Raw genomic sequence first — 19,806 nt, forward strand, 5'->3', positions numbered from 1 at the left:
AGAAGGGACATACCTTAAGGTAATAAAAACCGTCTATGACAAACCCACAGCCAAAATTATACGGAACAGGGAAAAGTTGAAAGCATTTCCCCTGAGAACTGGAACGCAACAAGGATGCCCACTTTCACCACTTCTATTCAACATAGTACTGGAAGTCCTAGCCAAAGCAATCAGACAAAAGAAAGAAACCAAGGGCATCCAAATCAGTATAGAGGAAGTCAAACTGTTCCTGTTTGCTGATTATATGATCATATACCTAGAAAACTCTAAAGATTCATCCAAAAAGCTCTTAGAACTGGTAAATGAATTCAGCAAAGTTTCAGGATACAAAATTAATGTACACAAATCAGTAGCTCTGCTATACACCAACAGTGAGCAAGCTGAGAATCAAATCAAGAATTTAACCCCTTTTACAGTAGCTGCAAAATAAAATAAAATTAAATAAAATAAAATACTCAGGAATATACCTAACCAAGGAGGTAAAAACCTCTACAAGGAAAACTACAAAACACTGCTGAAAGAAATCATAGATGACACAAACGAATGGAAACACATCCCATGCTCATGAATGGGTAGAATCAATATTGTGAAAATGACCATACTGCCAAAAGCAATCTACAAATTCAATGCAATTCCCATCAAAGCACCACCATCATTCTTCACAGTACTAGAAAACACAATTCTAAGATTCATACGGAACCATAAAAGAGCCAACATAGCCAAAACAAGACTAAGCAAAAGGAACAAGTCTGGAGGCATCACATTACCTCACTTCAAACTATACTATAAGGTCATAGTCACCAAAACAGCATGGCACTGGTGTAAAAATAGACACATAGACCAATGGAACAGAATAGAGAAATCAGAAATAAAGCCAAATACTTCAAATACTTATAGCCAACCAATCTTCGATAAAGCAAACAAAAACATAAAGTGGGGAAATGACGTCACATTCAACAAATGGTGCTGGGATAATTGGCAAACCCCATGTAGAAGAATGAGACTGGATCCTCATCTCTCAGCTTATAAAAAAATCAACTCAAGATGGATCAAAGACTTAAATCTAAGACCTGAAACCATAAAAATTCTAGAAGAGAACATCAGAAGAACCCTTCTAGACGTTGGCTTAGGCAAAGACTTCATGACAAAGAACCCAAAAGCAAATGCAACAAAAACAAATACAAATAGATGGGACTTAATTAAATGAAATAGCTTCTTCACAGCAAAAGAAATAATCAGCAGTTAAGAGACAACCCACAGAGTGGGAGAAAATCTTCACAATCTATACATCCAACAAATAACTGATATCCAGAATCTATAAAGAACCCAAACAAATCAGCAAGTAAAAAAACAGTCCCATCAAAAAGTGGGCTAGATGAATAAACAGTCCTCAAAAGAAGATATATAAGTGGCCAAGAAGCATATGGAAAAATGCCCAACATCACTAATTATCAGGGAAATGCAAATCAAAACCATAATGTGATACCATCTTACTCCTGCAATGCCCATAATCAGATGCTACATAGACTTCAGAATGCCCATAATCAAAAAATTAAAAAAAAACCAGATGTTGGTGGATGTGGTGAAAAGGGAACACTTTTACACTGTTGGTGGGAATGTCAACTAGTACAACTGCTGTGGAAAACAGTGTGGAGATTCCTTAAAGGACTAAAAGTAGATCTACCATTTGATCCAGCAATCCCACTCCTGGGTATCTACCCAGAGGAAAACAAGTCATTATATGAAAAAGATACTTACACACACATGTTTACAGCAGCACAATTTGCAATTGCAAAAATATGGAACCAGCCCAAATGCCCATCAATCAATGAGCAGATAAAATGTGATATATATATTTATTTATGATATATATATGTTTATGATATATATATACCATAAAATACTACTCAGCCATAAGAAGGAATGAATAATGGCATTTGCAGAAACCTGGATGGAATTGGAGACTCTCATTCTAAGTGAAGTAACTCAGAAATGGAAAACTGAAAACATTGTATGTTTGCACTCGTAAGTGGGAGCTAAGCTATGAGGACACAAAGGCATAAGAATGATACAATGGACTTTGGGGAAATGGTGGGAGGGGGGTGTGGACTAAAATACTACACATTGGGTACAGTGTACACTGCTCCGGTGTACAGTGTGCACTGCTCCAGTGATGGGTGTACCAAAAATCTCAGAAATTACCACTAAATAACTTATTTATGTAACCAAACACTACCTGTTTCCCGAAAACCTATTGAAATAGAAACAAATTTACAAATTAATTAAAAAACAAAAATAAATAAAATTTCCCCCTAGGAAACAATAGGGATTCCTTACCAGCAAATCTGTCCGTATTTATGAAGATGTGGAGGACCTGATGGAAAAGGAAAGAGAAGTTAACATTTGTTAATCATCTGCTGTGTAAGAAACGCACAGATGACATACATACCCATTTATATAAGTAACTGATTTCTTGACAAGTGGAATTCAGTGATGTTTGAGCAGGAAAGGTTTTGCACCACTTTCTTTCCCACTCACTATTTGATTTCCTGTCCGTAGAGATTATTTGGGCAGATTCTGAATCTTCTCAGGTCACTTTCAGGCATCAATAGACGTTCTTATTTTTAGGACTCTCACCTCAATCCCTTATCTGCAATTCTGAAATCTCCACAGTTCTAAAAGTCTAAACTTTTTGAAGTTTGCTACAAAGACATTAGGTGGAAAAACTTATGTGAGGCTATGTGTAGTGATTTACATGCTCTTGCCTTGTGTGGAGAAGAATACATTTTGCTGCAGAAATATTAAGGTGTTTGCTTACAGAGTGCTGGTGTAGGGCAGCAGTGCTGACAGCATCTGCATCATAGGTCCTTTCTAAAACTCACAATTAAGTGCTGGATTCTGAAGTCTATGTGGCCCCAAGGGTTTTGAATAAGAGATTAGAGACTAATAGCTAATGTTCTAATATCTAATATCAAAACTTCCGTTTCTCATCCAATTCAAATCTTCTCTCCCTGGCCAGCACAGGTCTGTTCATTTGTTCTGTGGAATAGCAATGGGAAGGATGGAGGTGACCCTGGGCCCTGCCTGTTCTATAATAAATTCTTCCATCTGCTTTTCCCTCTCATTCTCCCTACTCACCCAGGAGCCTCTGACTCCTCCAAGGCAGGGGGAGAGAAGGAAGGAGGAAGGTAAATTCTCTGGCGCTATTGTCATCTGGGTATGGTGCCCTCTGTGCTCTTTCCCTTTGAGGCTCTCATTGCACCCCGGCAGGGGGAAATGGGCTTTGAGGCACAGAAGAGTTGGGGCAAATCTTGCCTAGACGGTCCAACATCCCTGTGTAGAATGAGGGGCCCTGGCCACCTATTATTCTTAGCTTTGGAGCCCCAACAGAAACAAAGAAATAACCTATTGATTACCCTGTGACACATCCATTACCTCATTGTTAATGTTCACAATTAACCTGTGAAACACGAACGGCCAATTTTACAGATGAAAAAGCCAAGGTAATACAGCAAAGTGAGGATTAAAATTCATATTAATTCATGCATGTAAGAAAGGAAATTAAATTTCTTTAAGAAGAAAGAAAATTAAAATACTAAGATTAAGGAAGCAAAGAGCACAAGAAATCTGTATACCAAGGAGCCCAGAAAGGTGAATTTGAAGGACTCTGTGTCTCTTTATTTTATGAACAACCAGAAATAAAACAGCTTCCTTGAAGGGCAGGGAAAATATTTGTCTCTAAATAGTATGATCATAGGAGCGGAAAGAGAGGGCAGATTCTAAAGAACCACATTTAGACAAAAGGAAAACAGGACATGAACAGAAACTACAGGACTGTATCTTCTGGAACTTTCTGTTCCCACTCACCACTCATCAAAATCCAGAAAAATCTGTAAGCTTTAAAAGTCAAAAGTGGGTTTGAGATCCACTGCGATGAGTTAGAAGCCTCCATTGTGCTCAGAGTGGGTCTAAATTTGGAAATAAACTCAATCCCACAGATTCATTATACAATTGGCACGACTAGGAGAGGAACTGAAAACTTTCCTTGTCTGAATTTCTCGCTTCTTTTGAGAAGGAGACTTAACGAGAGAGGCTGACATTTCAGAGACATAGCTTAGCTGAGTTTAGAAACCAGGGAGTGGGCGGTTTTCAGAAGGCACCTGTAAACACCATGTAGATTCGTTGTGGGAAATGCGTGAGAGTCCCAAGATGGCATGAAGAGAAACAAAGATGAATATTCTCCTCCCACTAAGAAGAGAAAAAATGTAGGACTCTAGGGCGGCAAGGAATGTTTCATTCACTCATCCATTCATTCAAGAAATACTTATTGAGTTGGATTTTTTGTTTGTTTGTTTGCTTTTACCAGGACTGGGCACTGGGATTCTAAACTAAATGAAATATTAAATAAGTCACAAATGTATGTATAATTATAAACAGAGACAAGTGCTCTAAAGGACAGTGTGACTCTTTAGAAGAGGGTGTAAAAGAGGGAACTGATCCACATGATGGAAACTGAGGTTTCCCTGAGCAACTCTCACTAGATGTCTCATTACTCTGTGATGAGTAATAACCTTGGCTAATGTTAGTTGATCCAGCCATCTTCTACTTGTTTTACATATATAATTTTGTGCAAGCCCGAAGAAAACACTGTGGGGGTGAAAATGTATTCTTGCCTCTTTCTGGAATAGTTTTCTTTCCTAGTCACCCACTTAGGGAAAGGCAATGGTGTGGGATGTAGGCTAAGAAACAGGCTTCCTGGGTTTGAATCCTCACTGCCCTACTGACTTTCTGTGTGACCTCAGGCAAGTTACCTAACCTTTCTGTGCCTGTTTCCTCATCTGTGATAACAGGACTATGATAGTACCTACATATGCTGGAGAAATTTAAAGCAGACCAGTGTGACTGGTGGGAGAGTTGTGTGAGATGTGGCTAAAGAGGTAGGCAGGTTGCAGACCCTGAATTAAGCAATAATTGAGTGCCCGCTATGCAATGGGTACTATGCTGGAAGCTTTATACATGTTATTTCGACTGAGTTGCTTCTCTTCAAGGAAACACTCATTGACCAAATTATTGAATGAGTGAAATGCAATTGTGCTCTTTTAAGGAGGATTGAATACACTGCCTTCAGCCTAGGATTCTTCTTGAGAAAGGAACTGTGCCAACTGTATAGTTCTCTGATTAAGTAGTCTCTTTCCTCAGCCATTTCTAATGGCAGAGTCTCCTGGGTCGGAACAGAAGAAGTGAATGCAGTTAGTTGGAAGGCATGAGCTTCGCACTCAGAAGATTGAGGCTCAGGTCCCACTGCTGCCATGTTTCAGGCCGTGTGAGCTTGGGCCAGTCAATTCCCCTTCACAAGCATTATTTTCCACATCCAAAGAATACAATACTCAGTTGCCTTTTCAAATTGCTATGGAGATCAGGTGAAATAATGCATATGGAAACCATTTTCACAATCCAGGAGGTAGCATACAATGTTAGAGACCAGTCAGTATTCATTGAGAGTTGACTTCTGCCTGCCCGCTGTTCTGGTCAACCTACCGGACCCAAGCAAAACACCCCATTCAAGTAAGGACACCTGTTACCATGTGAGATGCCACCTCACAAAGGAGGGGAGGGGGCACAGCTGTCCTGACCACCTTCCCAGCTTTCACTGAAAAAGCTCTTTTTCTCCTTGGGCTGGGTCCTCTCTCCTGCTGCCTCCACCATTCCGGTCTTCATTCCCAAGCCCTTTAGCCAGACATCAGAATTTCTCCTTGCACAGGTGCAGTTAAATAAGGCTTTACTCCTAGGAGTATTTGTCATGTAGATGGCTCACTAGAGAAAAAATATATATATATTTGCGGCATAAATGGTGGTTCTGAAATCTTCAGTATTAATTCTCCAGACCTCTGCTTCATTCTCTCTCTCTCTCTCTCTCTCTCTCTCTCTCTCTCTCTCTCTCACACACACACACACACACACACACACATGTGCACACATGCACATACATACACTCACACAATTGCCAATGACTTTCATACATAGCCTTCAACTGTAAAGCTCTGAAGGCAGGAACCACATCTTGATCACTGAATCTCCAGTGCTCAGCACAGAGCCTTACACAGAATAAGGGACTAGTAAACATGTGCTAAGAAAGCAAAGGAAGGAAGGAAGGAAGGGAGGGAGGAAGAGAGGAAGGAGGGAAGGAAGGAAGGAAGGAAGGAAGGAAGGAAGGAAGGAAGGAAGGAAGGAAGGAAGGAAGGAAGGAAAGAAAAGAAAAGGAAAGGAAGGGAAGGGAAGGGAAAGGAAAGGAAAGGCAACGCAAAAGGCAAGGCAAAAGGCAAGGCAAGGCAAGGCAAAAGGCAAGGCAAGGCAAGGCAAGGCAAGGCAAGCCAAGAGTGTTTCCAGTTGTGCATGGTTGCAGACAGTTCTTAGACTAGCTACTGTAGCCACTATTTCCAAGTATCTCTCCTCGAGCCAAGAAGCCCATCACACTCCCTGTAATTTGGAACTTCCAGACACCCAAATTTCTTCTAAAGTTTATGCCCCAACTCTCTGTACATCAATGATTTGCATCCTGAGCTGGTCCAAGCTATTTCTCTTCATGTGATGTTGTTCTTGAGTGTATCTCAAGGTGGTTTTGTCCTATTTTGTCTATTTTATTCAAAGATGAGTTATATCCACTTTCCTTTCAGCTGCAGCTTAGTGTTCTGCTAGTCTTTGTTCTCACTGATTGTCCACACTACCCAGTAGGACAGTTGGAATCACTCCAGAGATATTTGCTGGTAAACTTTTCTGATCACGCTTGTATTGGCTCAAACCAAATGTGAGATTCACACAAACCCTCGTCTGTTTCAGTCATATTACAACTCTTGGAGAATTAAGACATTTGGGAAGAGTTCCATAGCTTCTCCTGACCTTCCAAGGAGGCACCAAGGTAGAAAGAGCACAAACTTTGGACACAAAATAATCTGGATTTAAGTCCTATCCCTGCTGCTTTCAGGCAAGATCATTTCTTCCTCTGAGCCTTAGTTTGCTTACTCATAAAATGAGCATAATAGCTCTCCTTTTTGTCTGAGACTCTTTTAGTTGCAAGTGACATTAACCCAATTCAAATGGGCTTAATCCAAAAACAAAGTGGGAAATCCTTGACAGTCTGTCCGGCTTCAGGCAAGTTTAGATCCAGGAGTTCAGACAATCTTTGAAATTTCTGGTACTTCCTCCATCTCTGAATTTGACTTTTCTCTATATGTTACTTCATCTTGAGGCTGCCTGTCAGCAGGTGGCAGTAGAAATGACATGACAAGTCCTTTACTCAGCCAATCGAAAGAAAAAGACCCTCACTCTTCCTGCAAGCATTGTTCATAGAGGAAATCTCTGTCCAGCCTGGATCAGATACCCACCTCTGTGGCCAGGTAGTTGGAACTTGGTTATGGACAGCTCTCCAGGGATAAAGCATGTGTACAGTGATAGTTACCCCATGGAAAGCATCCTGGAAGATGAATCAGGCTTATTACAGAATTCCTTCAATGGGTCCTTATAAGGCAATTTGTAAAGTGCCTCATTTGCTATGAGATGGCATTTGGAAAGGGTCTTAAACAATGATGAACACATTATGTTTGGCTTTAGTTCCTTTCCTCCCTTCCCCTACTTCCTTCCTAAAATAATTAAGCCACTCTCTAGGACATGACCTCCTAGACACTGATGAACTGCCATTTAGGCAGAGCCACCAAGACTGCCTTGGACAAAATGATTTGAACACTAAGGCACTGCCTGTAATAACTTTTATTTACACATATGAGCCCCCTTGACACCGGTCCCATGTTCACCTTGTATGGTATTACCAAAAAAAAAAATTGTAACTGGGTGACACTGATAAAATGTAGTAAGTGTAAAATAATCCTGAACAAAGTAACATCTGACAACATTGATGCCTTCTTACAGGATAAAAAACCAAAAACCTAGATACCTGGAATATGACTTAAGATCCTCAAATTATCTTTCTATAGAAATTGGCATTCTATTCAAGTAGTACAGCCTGGACTCACAGGCAGGTTCTCGTGACTTTGTGAGTACTTTGTAACTTACGAAAATATTAAGTAGTAGATCTGAATGTGTGAAACATTGGTTTGTTCCTAAAAGACTACAATGAACTAAGTCTTTCTGATTTGGTGACCATGCCAATTTGTAGAAAAAGAAATATACAGACTCATTATTAGTGTGACTAAGCAGGAAGTGTAGACCATTTCATAATCACAGAAAACAAATGAAAATGCAATGGCTGATGCTTTATTTCCCAAGTGTCTAATAAAGTCCATGCCAGTGTTTATTGGCTAAGAGGATAATTTTTGGGAAGAGATCTGGCTCTGAGAGGGGAAGTCCTAAGTGTTTCTGTTTGACATTTTCTTTGCTGGGCAGCAGCAAATGCCATAGGAATTGTGGGGGTACCTTGCTTATTAAGGAACAGGGAAATGACTTAATTGGACTATGAAATGCAAGGTGTGAAGATTTCACAATGTAATGACAACTAAGATGGTGCAAAGAAAAGAGATAGGAGCTCACAGATGCTGAAGATGAGGTTCTGGTAGGTTCACTTCTGCTGAAGGCAACCAAAGCCACCCAAATTAAATACAGGTTGAACATCCTCAATCTGAAAATCTGAAATCCAAAATGCTCCAAAATCTGAAATTTGGAAAATTCCACACCTGGCCTCATGTGATGAGTTTCAGTCCAAATGTAGGTACACAACACAGTTTATTCAGCGTCTCCAATGGAAAAATAAAATTACCTTCAGGTTATGTGGATAAGGTATATATAAACCGTAAATGAATTTCAAATTTAGATATGGGTTCCATCCCCAAGATATCTCACTATAGACATGCAAATATGCCAAAATCCAAAGATAAAAGTAAAAAATTTGAAGCACTTCTGGTTTTAAACATTTCAGATAAGGGATACTCAACATGTAAGAGTAAAAATAGATTGTATTTATTGAGTGCTTACTGCTTGCCAAGCCCTGAACTAAGCACTTTAGACATAGAGTCTCATTTAAATCTCACAACAGCCCTATGAGGTTGCTTTTATTATTCCCATTTTACAAGTGAAGAGATGAAGACTTAGAAAGTTGAAGTAACTTTCCCAACATTCTACATCTAGTAATTGGAAGATGTGGAACATAAACCTAGGTAGTTGATCCTAGAACCTTAGTCACTAAACCATAATTTCTGGATTAGAGCAGAATAGATTTAAGATAGTCTGTGAGAAAATTAAATACCAGGGAATATACCAATAGTGGAATTTTCCATTTTTCTTGGTTTTTCTTTAAATATAGTTCTGGTCTAGAAAGAGGCTTTTCTTGTACACTAAGCTTCTATTGCCTCCCATCTGTGTTTTTAACAAAGGTAATTAGGGTCATCTTGGTTCAAGCAGATCTTCTTATTTTTAATTACACTGCACCTGGAAACCTGAAAGAATGTACAGATTCACCGTATCTCCCAGCCGATGCTTGAAACGATTGGCATTGCCCTCAAAGGACAAGAGGTCTTTAGTGAAGAATTCGGAAAATTAGGCCTTGGACCAGTCCACATAGTCCAGCAGTTAAAATTGCTCTGTAACTCTGTCTCTCAGACAAAAAAAAAAAAGTTCATTTCTCTTCTCTTCAATCTATTGCTGCTGTGGTGATGACAAAAGCACGGAGTAGCTCTGCTGTTCCTAAAATCCCCATAGATATGTTGGAATGTGTGAGATCAGCTTGACTTGTCCTTTACCTTGACCTCAGCCTGCTCTCCTGGACTCTCTCAGAACACGGGTGTGGAAGATTTGCTCTGGGATTTATTTCTGAGAAGCTTCAGGTGAGGTCTACGTGTAAGGGTGACCTTCCTCAGACAGCCGATCCTCTCCTCCAGATTTTACTTCAAAGGAAGAGGAATGTAAACAGGAACGCTGTGAATAGAGAAAGGACCAAGTAGCAGATCATTTTGCCTATATCTCCAAAGACGTTGAAAGGTACTACATCAGTGCCACCAGAAATTTTTAAACATGTTTTTCCAATTAAAGATATAAGAACATATTTGGAATAAGTGGAGTAAATGGCTTGTCAAAAATTTGACAGCCACAGCCAGAATTTGAAAAGAGAAAACGAAAGCACAAGAGTACTGCAGTTGTGACGATTTTAAGGAAGATTCTGTGAGTTAATGAGTGCAGTGAGTGGGGAAAGGCCCAGAGGGGATGTGTTTTGGATAGGATGGAGACCTAGGCAATTGAGAGTGGCCAGTCTGAAGGACTTCAGAGGTACAAACATGCAGGAGAAGCAAGGGGAGTGCCTGTTCTGCAATAAGTTTTTATGCCTAGGAGAAAGAGCCCAGGTACATTTACTAATGTAAAATCACTGGGTGGGAAGGAGCAGGCATGTTGAGCGCCTCTTTCAGAAATAAAAGCAGAAGCGGAAGTCTCAGCCATAAGAGAAGGAGTCAGAACCATGGAACTACACTCTATGACAACTGCTCTGCCAGGTTTGTGTCAATCCATGTTGATAACATCCTTCATGCAAGAAGAATCTGATCTCCTGTATCTGCCAAAAAGAAAAGAGGCCTCAGGAAGCCAGTCCAGGCTAAGAAGGACCTCCCGATACAGTAGCATTTAAAAGACCCTTTAACGGATCTACAGTGCAGGTGGAAAATAGAAAGGTCGTGTTTGTGTCTTTGACATGTATATAGTACATAGAGAGCCATAAGGGGAAATAAGAAATCTGACAATGAGCCCAGAGAACATTTGAGGGATTCAAAGTTTCGTAATAGTAACTTTGAAACTGTTGAGTCAAATATAAGACTGCTGTTTATTATCTGGATACAAACTCCTTACATGAGGGAAGAAATGTTTGTTGTTCTTGTTGTTTTTAGTTTTTGCTGAATTTAAACCATAGGCAAATGGACAAATACCATTTGCCTAATGAGTGGAGGACTGAAAATGTGAATTCCACTCCAACATCCCACCAGGAACTCCTAAAATAAAAGACAAACCAGAAAACCCCCTCGCCTAAGAATATGTCTCATGTATCAGCCAAACTCTAAACCTTTCAGAAGAAGAGATACGTTTCCAGTTATGCTCAGGGATGGTGCCTTTAATTGATGTGAAACCTGATCTAACTTAAAAGAACTGATCTGCTTCAAAGGAAAAGCTAGTCCTCTCTGATTCTGACACTTCCATTAATGAGAAATAAATAATAATTGTTTTGCTGCAAAAGACCTTCCCCAGATTGTGAAATAACCTTTACCTATGAGGAGAAGAAGAAGGAGGGAGGAAGGAAAATAACCTCACATGGAGATTAAAGAAAGTCTTTCATATTTTGTAATTTGTGCCAGACATACTAAAGTACATTCTGGTCCTGGGAAAGGTCCATTCAGCCATGATTCCCTTCAAGATTCAATATTCATGCAAGAAACAGTTAATGGACACCTACATTGAGTGGGGTAGGAGCACAAGGTATCTGTTCTTGGCATTGAACAGATGAAGCAGTTATGACATCCTTGCTCTCAAGATGTTTATTTCGTAATCTAATAAAGTCTTGAAATAAATTATTTAAGCATCAAGGTGATGCTATTATGGGAGAACTTAACAGTGGAATACATTCAGGAGTTTTCCTCTTTTAAAAGATCTAATGATAGAGTTACAGAGAAAAATGCTTTTTCCTTTCTAACAATCTGTGAAATCACATTTAGCACGCAAAAAAAAAAAAAAAAAAAAAAAAAAAAAAAAAAAAAAAAAAAAGCTTCTGCCTCAATTACCAGTGCTTATTCCTGGTAATTCAAAAACTCAGAATTTATAACTGCTAGCCACTCATATCATGTGGTGTGACATTTTATATCAAAATTATGATAATATCTCCTGAACATGGTAGGAAAGTATACGCTCTAAGAATGGGAGCCAGGCCAAATATGGCCTTAACAAACATGGGTCCTGGGAGGACCTCCACTCCTGCCTTGTGAACATCTGTGTTGTAACAAAAGAGAGAGAGCACTGCCTTAGAGTAAGCAGAACTGAGCGAGTTCAAACCTGAGCTCTACCCTTGAGCAGCAATGGTAATCACTGCTACCGTTTAGAACACAGCATCATGGGCTAAAGCCTTATTGAAATGTGAACAAAACCCAGTGAGGCTTATTCATCATTTCTCATCAAACAGTAGGAATATAAAGTTCAGAGAGGTTAGTTTACCCAGCTAGGTATCAGATTCGGGATTTCAATTCAGAACTGACCAGGTTCAAAGCTCTTCCACAGTGGACACACCCCCTTTCACATCATGGCCCTTAGCCTCTTTACTTATTAAAGGGACTTAGCAAGGCCTCCCTGACATGGTTTGGGTCTGTGTTCTCCCCCCAAATCTAATGTTCAGTTGTAATCCCCAATGATGGAGGTGGGGCCTGGTGGGAGGTGATTGTATCATAGGGGGAGGTGTGGAAAAAAGTCATGTACCAGGACAACTACAACCATGAAGGTGGATCCTTCATGAATGGGTTAGCCCCAGCCCTTTGGTGATAGTCTCCTGATAGAGTTTTCATGAGATCTGGTCGTTTAAAAGTACGTGGCACCTTCCCTCCTGCTCTGGCCGTGTGAAGTGTTGCTTCCCCTTTGCCTTCCACCATGACTGTAAGTTTTCCTGAGGCCTCCCCAGAAGCAGAGCAGATGCCAGCATCATTCTTCCTGTATAACTGCAGAACTGTGAGCCAATTAAACATCTTTTCTTTATAAATTACCCAGTCTCAGGTATTTCTTCATAGCAGCGTGAGAATGGACTCATACCCTCCCTCACAGCATTGTCAGGGAAGAATAACTTAAATGTGGTAACAAACTTGAAAAAGATGTATAGACTGTGAGGTGCCAATGCGTGAGATTCTGAGACACCATGCAATGAATGAGCAATTCATAGAACATGAATTCGGATTATATTTATCCCTTCATCATCATGATTTTGATATTTTGGGCCTCCTTCATGAAAAAAAATGGATATAGATTTTTTAGGGCAAATAGAAGCCACATCTCATCGTTATTTTGGAATTTAAGAAAAAAATTGGCGGGTAGAGGCTTTGAATTTATAATTAAACTTCTGTGTCAAGAAGGTAGAAAAAACTCAATAGATAAGAAGTAATTTCCACAAGGTAAGGAGAAACTTCTAGATCATCCTACTTCAAAATAAAGAAAGCTATGAGTGTCTTGAGAATGCCACAATGCAATTAACAGGATGTGGATTTTGAGAGGACTCCCACCCATCATTGATGCTGCTTCAGGCCAGGCCCCTGACTTTTTCTCAGCCCTATCTTCTACTGTCTGTCTTGCCCACATTCTCTGCCCCAGAATGGCTGTAGTTGTCCTGGTGCCTGATTTTTTTTCCACACTTCCTGACATTTTGCATTTTGTTCCCACTTCCTGAAATTTCTTCTTGCCCTTATTCATCCTATTTATCCTCAGTTTATATGTTCCCTTGTACCTTCACCATCTAGTTCAAATCTGTTTCTTGATTTTTTTAGATCCGTCAAAACTCTATCCGCACTCTTTCAATACTGATAGCTAACACAGAGTGCTTACTTTGTGCATATATGGTTCTCAGAGCTTTACATGCACTCAATCCTTTAATCTTCAGCACAGAGATATAAACTATTGTTGAGGAAATTGAGATGAAAAGAAGTTAAGTAATTGTCCAAAATTACACCCTTGGTAAGTGGGAAAGCCAGGATTTAAAACCACATGGACTAGCTTCTCTACATAGTGTTCCCTTGAATGAAAGTAACACAATTATTTATTCTTTAGTCAATGAACATGTGGGATGTTTCCAGTTTTTGCTGTTACTGCTAGACTTGCTATGAACATTCTTTGCACTGGAGATTTTCTCCAGGGTATAAAACTAGGGTTACAAAATATACATCTAGAGTATTGTGAATGATAATCTCAAATGACTTTCCAAAGTATTGGTATATGTTCTGAGCAGAAGCGTAAAGGAGCCTATATTTTTGCCCATGCGTGGTAGTGTTGGATAGTAAGATGGTATCTCATTGATATCTCAATGTGCATTTCCTTAAATGCTGATGAAATTGAGATTCTTTTCCTATGTATATTCAACATTCACATCGTCTCTGCTGTGAAATGCTTGTTCATGTTTTCTACCCATTTTTCTACTGAGCTGTCTTTTTTTTTATTGAGTTGCAGAACTCTTTACATAGTCTGAATACTAAGCCTTTGTCAACTGTAAGTGTTACAATGTCTTCTTCCATATTTTGGCATCTTTTCACTTCTTCATAGTATCTTTTGACAATCAGAAGCTCTTTAATTTAACATAATCAAATGTATTAATCTTTTCCTTTATGGCTAGTACATTTGAGGTCATATTAAAGAAATGTTTTCCTACTTTGAGGTTAGAAAGATATTTTCTCATATTTTCTTCTAGAATTTCTATAGTTTTGCCTTTAACGTTTAAGTTCAGAATCTACTTGGATTTGATTTTTTATATGGGTATGTCCAACTAGATAATCAGTTGTTCCAGAACTAACAAAAGTTCTTCCTTTCTCTATCAATCAAAACACTTCAATTCATATGAAATGCAAATTATTCACTCATTAGGTTGTTAAATTTTGATAACACATCAAATGTTTGTAAAATTTGGGGTCAATAGTTATTGTTGGCAGAAGAGTAAATTAGCATAATTTTAGTGGTGAACAATTTGGCAATTTATCAGAATTACAAATGACCCATTTCTACTTCTAGGAATTTAGCCTATAGATGCAATCTCAAATATGTCCAGAGACTTACTTACAAAGATATTCATTTTAGCGTTGTTTGAGCATTCACTGAAGCAAAACCACCTAAATTGAAAACCACCTGAATATTCATCAATGAGGTAAGATAAACTATGGTACATATTACGGAGCTGTTTAGAAAGGATAGGACAGTATTATATCCACTAAGATGGAATGTTCTGTAAGATATAAAAATAGAAATATATTTAATACATATGTGGAAAATATGTGTATAGATATGTAAAATGTATTTTGTAAAATATAAAAGCAAACTACCAAAAATTGGGTGTGGCATACTATCATTTTTATAAATGTGATTTATTTTTGCAGACTATCTCTGAAAATGTACACAAAAAATTTGAATAGTGATTGTCCCCATAGAGGAGAACCAGGAGGCTAGTACCCTGGAAGGAGACTCTCTTCCTCTTAATGTCCTTCTTTTGTGTAGCTTCATTTTTTTTAACACATGCATGCATTACCTATAGCTTGTTTTCATCTTAGTTAAATGAAAAAAATAAATGAGTGAATACAAAGACGATTTATGGTCTCCACATTCAAGGAGTTTATAGTTTAAAAGGTACAGAGAAAGGCACACAAATAGCCATAAGATAAGATGGCACGTGATAGGGAAGGTTTCCAAGAGAGGAAAAATATCTTCTTGCTGGACTTCTACATGAACTACATGTTTTTTTTTAGTTTCTGTCCAGTATTATGCTTAGATAAACTTAAATCCACCATCAATCTGTTATATTTCCTCATTATTATGAACATTTACATGAAACTAGTTTTGCCTATAACCCTTTTCAGTCCATTCCCAAGGAAAAAATGCCTGGGTTTTAAAAATTTTTTTGTGAAGATGTGGTCTCATACATAGATCTTCTACAATTCAGATCTTGAAGAGAAAGAGGCAATTCCTCACTTATCTAGGGTACCAAATGGAGTATTCTCACCGCTGGGGGAAAGATGAACATTTACGGAACATTTACGGAACATTTTTGGAATGTCAGACTTTGGGCTAGGGCTTAAATAGTGTTATCTTGTTTATGCCTTACCACAATTTCAAGAGACAGCTGTTATGTCATTTTCAAATGAGGAAACTACTGTATGGTATGCTGATTGCTAGCTGCTAACAAAGCTTCTCAAACTTTCCACTGGAGACAGAGAACAGAGAAAGCATATCCAATCTGAGAGATACAGTCAAAAGCAGCCTACCATAAGCTCCTTTTTTTAAAGTTTCAGGTTTCATCTTTGATATTCACTCAAATCATGTATACATTGTGTATTCATCTTTGCTTTAATGTATTCATTGTGTATTCATCTTTGCTTTAATAAAAATAGTAATGTTGTCCCATAGACCAGCAGTTAGAATCATTACTCAAGGAAGGTTGAGGCTGTGTAGCCTCTGAGTACGTAGCCCTTGCTTCACACCACACACACCACCTAGAGGTTCACGTTCCCCAGCCAGGGCCTGGGGAAACTAGTTATGCTTGCTTCCCAGACTCCACTGATCAAAGCAGTGCCAGCATAGGGTGGCATGAAAATTATAAGCTAACATTTCTGAACACATTTCTGAATAACCCAGCATACTATTTTACAAAGCAGATTTGTGGTGCCCATCCCAGGCATAATTGAACCAGAATCTGGGGATGATGACTGGGAACCTCCACTTTTAACAAACTTTTCAGGTGATTTTCTTTTTTTTGGGACAGGGTCTTGCTCTGTTGTCCAGATTGAAATTCAGTGGCATGATCATGGTTCACTGAAGCCTTGACCTCCTGGGCTAAAGCGATCCTCCCACTGCAGCCTCTTGAGTAGTTAGGACTACAGGCTTGGGCCACTATGCCTGGCTAATTTTTAATTTTGTGTAAGGATGTAGTCTCACTATGTTGCCCAATTTGGTCTCAAACTCCCGGACTCAAGCAGTCCTCCCAAAGAGTGGGGATTACAGACATGAACCACCGCGCCCGACCTAGGTGATTCTTTTGTATTCTTTCAGATACATATAAGTTTTCCTGAACCTACTGCTCCTTTCTGAACCTATCTGGAAATCTAAAAGCCCCAAAGGCTGGCCTGTGTCATGTTCTCTAGACTGCCTCTGACCTCAGAACAAGAGGCTTCTGACCTAACCCATATCATGGGAGCTGAGTCTCCTCTAACCCTGCCCTCCTATGCCTGCCCATGCCCTGACTGAAATCCTTCGTCCTCTGTCTGGAGCATGTACTGACATAGCTGAAGAGGTTGTCTGTAAATTCAAAAGGAAGATATTTTTGTCTGAAGGTTTGAAAGAACTAATGATTAGCTTGGAAAGTCATGATGCTGGCTGCTGTGTTAGCTGTGGGAGGTATGTGGGGTGTAGAAAGAAGGAAGGAAGAAATCTAGTTTCCTTTTTAATCACATCCCTGATGGATTTGAGCAAGGTACTCAAGTTCTTTGATTTTCTGTTTTCGGTTGAAATCACCCAGTTGTCATCTCTCTTTAAGAATTTGCTTAGGAGTTTGAGGGTGGGGTCAGGGAAGACCCTGGGCATCGAGCACTATGGCCACTTAAGTCGGCAGGGGCCTAACTACCTGTGCTCCACAAGCTTGAGTGTGCTACTAGTTTGCTTCCCAAAAGACCTTAAATTCTAATGGATAATTTCTTTCCATGAGATCTGAAAAGTGTTTCTCTCTGCCAGTTACATGCTTTCCCTAAATTAATTGTAAAAGGGTAACCAGGATGCAAACTGATTATTTTGTTTTATTCTGCCCTTTTGCCAATTTTGACTGAAAGGCAGCAATATAAATGTTATCTTAACCATTTGTTGTTTAAATCTATGGCATGAAGGGAAGAAAGGCAAAGGTAAAGATGGTTTTTGTGTGTGCTCAAAGCTTGTCTGAATCCAGGGCAAATTTTCAATATAATTACCCAAAATTGGAAGACGTCTTTCAGGCTCATTAAATCAGTTTGTTTTTATCCAGACAAAGCCTTCCTTGATATCCAAGCATGTAAAATGTTGATGGTTGGGAGAGTGAAAAAAAGAAAAGAAAAAAGCGTCTGGATAACCTGACACAAAAATTAAGATACACCATGTTTTAATTCATAGGTAAATCAATCCAGATTGGAATATCTGCTTTCATCCCCTATGTAAGTCCATTTCTAAAATTAGTTTTATCATTATTATAATTTTAAAATAATAGATGTTCAATGTAGAAAACAATAAAATATAGAAAAGGGTAATGAAGTAAGTACCAATTTCCTATTGTCCCACCATCCAGATATACCCCACCATGCTATATACCACACTGTTAATATTTTGTGGTCTGTCTTATACACACTTAACTGTGTGTGTGTGTGTATTTACATGCATACATACTACACACCTGCCATTGTTTTGAACATGGAAGGCATCACCTGGGGAAGGCCTGCTATCTAACCAAATTCCTTCTAATCAGGGCCAGCAAGGTATATGAGAATAGGTGTAACAACAGCTCTTCCCCCTACCAGTCATTAAAACTGATTGCACCAAGTTTGTCAGCTACTTCCTTTTGCTTTTTGCTCAATCCCTAGGCACATTTCCCTCCTTACTTCATCTCTTAGCAGTTTTTAATGCAGATCACCACTCTCCCCTTCTAGAACAGTCTCTCGCCTTGATTCCATGACAATGAATCCTTCTGGACTTTCTCCTGCCTCCTGGCCATGTCTCTGTTGATGACATGGAATATCTAGTCTCCCCCTCCTAATATTTCAAAAGATGGCTACTCTTGAGGGTTCTGTCCTAGAATCTTCCCTCTCCCTACTCTCCAGACATTTGGTTTTCCTAAGGAGCTATGTCATCTCTAATCTCCAAACCTTCTTTCTATATTCTTCTTATTTCTAGATCACATTCCCCGCTCTATCCCTGTTCATACACACTTGACCAAGAGAACTTTTACTTATCTTTCAGATGTCAGTTTAGACATGACTGCATTTGGAAAGCCTTTGTTGACACCTGAGGTCAGTGTCAGTGTGTGTCCTGTATGTGTCCGTAAGACTCTATTTTTTTCCTTCCTCTACTTACAGCACTATTTTATATGTATCTGTTTATTTGTCTATATGTCCCATTTCATTGAAAGGACAGGGACTGTGTGTGTGTTGTTGGGGTGGGGGTTTGTGTTTTGTATTTGAGATAGAGTCTCACTCTGTCACCCAGGCTGGAGTGCAGTGACATGATCTCAGCTCACTACAACCTCTGCCTCCAGGGTTCAAGTGACTCTCCTGCCTCAACTTCCTAAGTAGCTGGGACTACAGGTGCCCACCACAACACCCAACTAACTTTTGCATTTTTAGTAGAGGTTGGGTTTCAGCATGTTAGCCAAGCTGGTCTCAAACTCCTGACCTCAGATGATCAACCTACTTCGGCCTCTCAAAGCGCTGGGATTACAGGCATGAGCCACCGTGCCCAGCCAGGGACTGTGTTTTATTAGTCATCACTACATCCCAGATCCTAGCAGTGTCTGGAATTTAGTAGACTCATAATGTTTATTGAGTAGGTAGATGTCAACACAACTACTAACACCATTCTTTGTAGTGTATTGTATAGTTCAATCAGTGAAGACTGATACATCATCTTATATCAGCTGCATTCCTTCATCTTATGACAAACATAAACATGATTTTAAAAGTTGAATATCTTGTCGGAGGACAAAATCAGGTAAATTGCCCTTTATCTGCAATTTGGGGTTTAGATCAAATATAAATGAGGGGCTTTCAACCCAAGAACTACCTATGGAATAAATTTGTAATATCCCTTCCCTAGAGCTCTTTGACTATTGGAGAAGATGTCATGAGGTTTCTGTTATGGACTGAATTGCATCCCCTCCAAATTCATTTGTTGATGCTCTAATCCCCAGTGTGACTATATCTGGGGATAGGGTCAAATACCTATTTGGGAGGTAATTAAGGTTAAATAAGATCCTAAGAGCAGGATTCTAATTCGAAAGAACTGAGGTTGTATAAGAGGAAGGAATCTCTCTCTCTCTCTCTCTCTCTCTCTCCCTCTCTCTCTCTCTCTCTGTCATGTGATGAC

The 19,806-nt window shown here is 39.3% G+C and overlaps 1 protein-coding gene and 1 long non-coding RNA gene across 14 annotated transcripts in view; one reads left to right on the forward strand and one right to left on the reverse strand.

The window, feature by feature from the left end:
* Positions 1-2,378, reverse strand: part of LOC141408657 (uncharacterized) — a 35,695-nt gene extending 33,317 nt beyond the window's left edge. Inside the window, exon 1 of the long non-coding RNA XR_012424698.1 lies at positions 2,338-2,378. This is a non-coding gene — a long non-coding RNA (uncharacterized lncRNA). The remainder of the gene's footprint in view (positions 1-2,337) is intronic.
* Positions 1-19,806, forward strand: part of NFIB (nuclear factor I B) — a 452,087-nt gene that overhangs the window by 27,011 nt on the left and 405,270 nt on the right. The window lies entirely within an intron of this gene.

The sequence above is a fragment of the Macaca fascicularis genome, chromosome 15 (genome assembly GCF_037993035.2).
Source record: "Macaca fascicularis isolate 582-1 chromosome 15, T2T-MFA8v1.1".
NCBI lineage: Eukaryota > Metazoa > Chordata > Mammalia > Primates > Cercopithecidae > Macaca > Macaca fascicularis.